Source organism: Macrobrachium rosenbergii, chromosome 8 (assembly GCF_040412425.1).
Source record: "Macrobrachium rosenbergii isolate ZJJX-2024 chromosome 8, ASM4041242v1, whole genome shotgun sequence".
Classification (NCBI taxonomy): Eukaryota; Metazoa; Arthropoda; class Malacostraca; order Decapoda; family Palaemonidae; genus Macrobrachium; species Macrobrachium rosenbergii.
The window spans coordinates 10951587-10957045 of NC_089748.1; the positions used below are offsets into that span (position 1 = coordinate 10951587).

General features: G+C 46.1%; 1 non-coding gene and 1 pseudogene across 1 annotated transcript; both read left to right on the forward strand.

The window, feature by feature from the left end:
• Positions 1-3447: 3447 nt before the first annotated feature.
• On the forward strand, positions 3448-3550 carry LOC136841338 (U6 spliceosomal RNA). The gene has a single exon (XR_010853890.1). It is a non-coding gene; the product is annotated as a U6 spliceosomal RNA (small nuclear RNA).
• Positions 3551-5045: 1495 nt separating this feature from the next.
• On the forward strand, positions 5046-5165 carry LOC136841322 (5S ribosomal RNA; annotated as a pseudogene).
• The last annotated feature ends 294 nt before the right edge of the window (positions 5166-5459 follow it).

Consider the following 5459-nt stretch of genomic DNA (forward strand, 5'->3'; position numbering starts at 1 on the left):
ATCTCCTGATAGACTTCCCGAGGCTTTCTCTCAAAAGAAGTCGCCTCAGACAACCCCACCTAATGAAGTTCCACCAGGGATTGTCCATTATGCCTGACAGGCTTCAGACTGTCAGGAAGCTCATCAGAGCGCGAGGTTTTTCAGAAAGGCTGCAGAGGCTGTTACAGGTGCAGAAGGGACACTTCTTCAAATTATACCAATCCAATGGACAGTCTTCAGGAACTGGTGTAGAAAAAAATAGTATCTCCTCTTCTTCGACGTCTATAACTCAACTTGGTTTTTCATTTTTACAGAGGATTCAAGAAAATTGATGCCATCAACCATCAAGGGCTACAGAGCTATGCTGTCCTCCGTCTTCTACCATAGGGGTTAGACCTGCTAAATAACCAGGACTTGTCAGACCTCCTCAAGTCTTAGACACAGCTAAGGCCCCAAAACCTGCCCTTGCCTGGAATTTAGATGTAGTTTTGAGGTGGTTAATGTCTCCAAGGTACAAACCTTTGTGAAGATCTTTCTCTTGGGAGACCTCACTAAGAAATCCCTTTTTCTGGTTACTTTAGCAACAGCAAAGAGGGTTAGTGAAATACAAGCCATTGACAAGGAAGTGGTTTTTCACAAGGTAATGCTGTTTGCTCATTCACCTTGAATTTTCTAGCCAAGAACGAGTCTCCTTCAACCCGTGGCCTCAGGTCCTTCCAACATTCAGAACCTCTCCAGAATGGCTGGCCCTCAAGAATTGGAGGCTTCTTTGTGCCCCGTTAGAGCTATCAAAACTTATGTACCAGAACGGCCATTTTAGTCAGAGGACGTTCTTATAACCTGTGGTGTTCAGTGAAAGATCCAACAGACCTTTATCCAAGAATGCCCTGGCTTTCTTCGTCCAGGAACTCATCTTAGAGGCGCACAGGCACATCAACGAAGAGGACGCACGCCTAGTCAAGTCTCACATTCACGAACTTGCGCTCAAAAGCAACTTCAGTGGCCATTCGTCATAATAAGTCACTTTCATGTCCCAGATCACAAGAGCACCTTCTGGAGGTCCATGAAGTCGGTGTTTGGTCTCACTACCTTAGGAAGGTTGAAGTTAAGTATCAGGACCTGTTTTTAGACTCCCTCATACTAGCATCTTGGTTTTAGGGGATACACTGGGGTAGGTTCCTTTATCTTTCCTTCCCCCTGTGGTTTTATGGTTGCTGAGTTAATGGAAGCCAAGGTGCTCAGTTCACCTGGAGTACCCTCCATTCTAGTTGAGCTGCCGAGGGTATAGGGAAGGGGATGTATTTAACTATTTTTAGGTTAGGCGGTGAGACCCGTTTTTTCAGTCTTTTTGCTTTCCAATTGCTCAGGGCAAGAGCAAAGAAGTCACTGGCTTGTCTCAGTCTGTGGTGTACTTCCCACCTGCTTGGGTTTGTTATATGGAGCAGAGTGGTTCTAGCAGTGCTATGCCACAAGGCCTCTGCAGGTAATGGAGCTTCAACCAGCAGCAGTACCTCCCTGCAAAATGAATCTACCAGGTAAGGTGACTCCTGCCCTTTTGTTGGTGGATCCTTAAGATACCCATGGTTAGAGTTTGTTCCATTTTTTTTTTTTTTTGTGTGTGTGTAACCTTTCAATAACTGGTATTTCATCCCTGCCCTTCCACCTTAAATGTGGAATCAGCTTTTACAGTGTTTTGGTAAGTCATTATAATGAAAATGACATTTTGTTCTATGAGACTTACCTGTCAGATATATATATATAGCTGTATTCTCCGAAAGTCCGACAGAATTTCAAATTACGCTGCACACGCAGTGGCCGGGCAGGTGGTTAGTACCCATTCCCCGCCGCTGGGAGGGAGGTATCAGGAACCATTCCCATTTTCTATTCAGATTTTCTCTGTCGCGGACTGTCAACACCTGTTGTCAGTTCCTCCGCCATTTGGATTTCGAAATTTGTTGTCACTTAAGTATTTTGGTTGTTTTTTGGTATTCGACTGGATCTGTGACTTGGCATACGCTCTTTGTGGACCGTTTTTGATTTTGCTTTTGACTTTTCTTATAATTAAGATGTCTTACCTCTAGCTATCGAGTCTGTAGCTTGGTGAATGTAAGGTGAGGCTATCGAAGACTTTGATAGTTCCTCACACTTTATGTATGATATGTAAGGGTGTTCAATGCTCTATGATAATCGGTAATGAATGTGGGATTGTCTGAGGTGAGTGGAAGAAATATGAAGCCTATATGCTTAAATTGGAGCGTGATAGGCTGAGGAATCTTCCTCCTAGAGTGCATCCTTGGATGGACAGTCAGGGTTTTCTCCTACTAGTAACCCTGTAGTAAATTTTAGTACTAACCCTGTAGTTTGTTGCTGCTGAAGGTAATTCCCTGGCTCTCGTGTTGGAGTCAATGCGTGCTCTTGAAACTAAAGTGAATGCAATTCAAATGCATAGTGTTAGTGCTAGTGCCCTAGTGTTGTGGAGGGGGCGTCAGATCGGCCCTATAATGCCTCTAGGCCTGGACCTCTGTCGAACTCCCAGGACCAGGAGGGGCATGTCGAAGTCGCATGAGGGTTACGGGGCTTCCACCGATCTGGCGTCCCTTCGGCAGGTCCTGATGACGCTACCCAGGCTGCCAGGGATCGTGCTCAGGCACGCATCCTGAAGGATTGCTTCTCGTCCTCCAACACGTCCTCCCGCCTCGGGTTGGAGCTCTCGGTTGGACTCTCGCCCTCTTGAGAGAAGCTTAGGGAGAGGACGCCCACGTCCTCTTCCTCTAGACGCTTGTACTCTTCCCCGAAAGTTGTGTGGATATTCCTCTGCAGAAGAGAATAAAGTGTTTTTCGAATGATGACGCTACTCGACCCCTGTCGCGCTAAGGCAAGGGGCTAGAGCTTCTTCCCTGTGGAAGGAAGTATACGTCTCTCGCCCTTTCCTTCTCTCAGGTTCAGCCCTTCTCCCGAGAGAGTTGGCTTCTCCAACGCGTAAGATTTTGTTGGGTTTGCAACAACAGCTGGATGCTCTCATGAACCTTTCAAGTTTCGAAACTGCCTGTTAAGAGGTACAGACTTTCACCTTCGTCTCCTGCTTCGTCTTCCTCATCTGCTAGATGTTTTGCTTCTTGTCTGTCGTCTAGAGAGAGTGTTTAGTGGCTTCCTATTCGTCTTCCCCGATTTGAGGTGTTGGACTTTTCTCTTGTCTCGCGCCAGGAGCGCAAGTCTTGCTCTTCGTGCGCTTCTCACGCTTCACGCGCCACCTTGATCTTCGCGCTCTTCCCATGACGCCAATGGCGGGATTGTCGCTGTGACTCTCTTCTAGTACTTGCCACGGAGCCTCTCGCGGCGTCACGCCATGACGCTCCACGCTTGTTCGCTTCACGTATAGCTTCCAGTCTTGTGTTGACGCTCTTCCAGTTGTTCATCATGTCACACAACTACCCGCTGCAACAGCTGATGTCCTTCTTAATTTAGCCAGTACTTGCTTCGGCAGTGCATATACTAAAATCGGAACGATACAGAGATTAGCATGGCCCCTGTGCAAGGATGACACGCTAATCGTGAAGCGTTCCACATTTTTATGTTTACTATACGTATTCTAGTTGACGACTTCTTCGTTCGTGGGAGTTCCGCTTACGTATCGCTTAATCGGAACTACTTTCACCACTCACTCAAGACCCTTCAGCTGGGGAAGAACATCCTCTTTCGTCACAGCCTTTGGATGAAGAGAAACATCTTTCGTCTTCTTCTTCTTCCTCTGATTATCAGACTCTGGCTTTTTCTTAAGGATCTGTTTCCTGAGACTTTTCAACCTTCGCTCCGTCTCTCCACCTCGCAGTTGTCTTTGTCTTAAGGGGAGCGTTTGACGAAAAAAATCGGAAATCAAATTTTCTGGGATATTTTTTTTATGGCATCATACATATCCTGACTATCTTCTCAGAAAGTTTTATTTAAAAGTTCGCCACATTTAGGAGTTATAAACAAAACAGTAACCTATCATAGACAAAATTACATTTTTTCGTATAATGTAATGATATTGTCAGTATATCGGTGGAATTTCCTTTTAGTTATGAAATATCTAATGCGATCTATGGCAACCCTGTGGACCTAGTGCGCATCAGCTTAAAGACAGGAATGCCGCAGGGGCAGTCAGTGGCAGTCAGTCAGTAGCAGCTCAGAGCTTGACTAAGTAAGACGTTACGCTGCCCAACCTGAGCCGTGTTTTGGCACTCGCTTCATTTAGCTTCATTTAGCGAAGTTATATTACTTTGCAAGTCTATTTTTTGGCTTTTCAATATGTCATAAAAACATCAAACTGTGTAACAACAAGCAAATAAATACACAGAGAAGCAAAAAATATCGTTTTTCTCAAAACTAAAGTTATCGACATTCAAACTGCATCTCCTTCATAACGCTGTGCACCGATCTCAATGATACAAAAAAGTAAACGAAAGCCTACAAACAAAGGGGCTTCCATGGGAAGCAACACGAGACCCGCACCACGAGAGAGAGTTTTTTCCGAAGGAATGTCACTTCCAAGAGAGGTAGCAAGTGACTCCTTTCATCTCCAGACTCCCTTGCAACCAGGCTTCATTTTGCACAAGCCTGGAAAGAGTGAGGGGCAGACGTTTGGTCCCTCCTACTGTTAGAGAGAGGTTACTTGATTCCCTTCCTGTCTCCTCCTCCTTTGTTTTTGTTTCCCAACTGCCTTCCTGTCAAACAGAAAATTCTGTTTGACCTGCTCAACAGATGTTCGAGCGGAGAGCAGTGGAACAGGTCTTGGACTCGCTGTTCCCGGGATTTTACTACAGATTGTTTCTAAGTCCCAAAACTTTCAGTAGGCTGGAGACCCGTCTTGGATGTCAACAAGTCGAACAACTTGGTCCTAGAAGGAAAAGTTCAAGATGGAGACCTCTGCAGTCAATACTAGGAGCCCTTCATCCGGGATTGGATGGTATCTTTTGATCTCCAAGATACTTATCTTCACGCCCCAATTCATCCACGTTCGATGAAGTATCTCAGGTTGTCTTGGGGGACTAGACGTACCAGTTCAGGGCTCTCTGCTTTGGACTCTGCACAACGGCCATACCACGTTGAAAACACCGCTTCTCGTCCGATCAGCGAAGTTAAAAGCAACGTTGGTCTGGTCAGTACTTGGATGGTTGACCGCCTGGGAACACCAGATGCTGTTGGCGTCGCATTTTTGCTCGAGGGTGTTTACACTTCTCATGGAAAACGTTGCGATGCAGTTGCATCTGTCGCACGTCAGGATCTCACTTACTTGGACGACTGGTTGATTCGAGCGTCATTCGCCGACGGTATAAGGTATCTGGAGGACCTTCAGTTGACTCTGCAACTTGTGAAGTCCCTGGGACTTCTGGTCTGTGGAAAAGTCGCAGCTGATCCCCTCACTGTCCATTGTGTCTGGGAATTCAGATGTATTCAGCGGCTTTTTATAGCGTCTCCGTCGCAAGAACGGGCAACTTCTA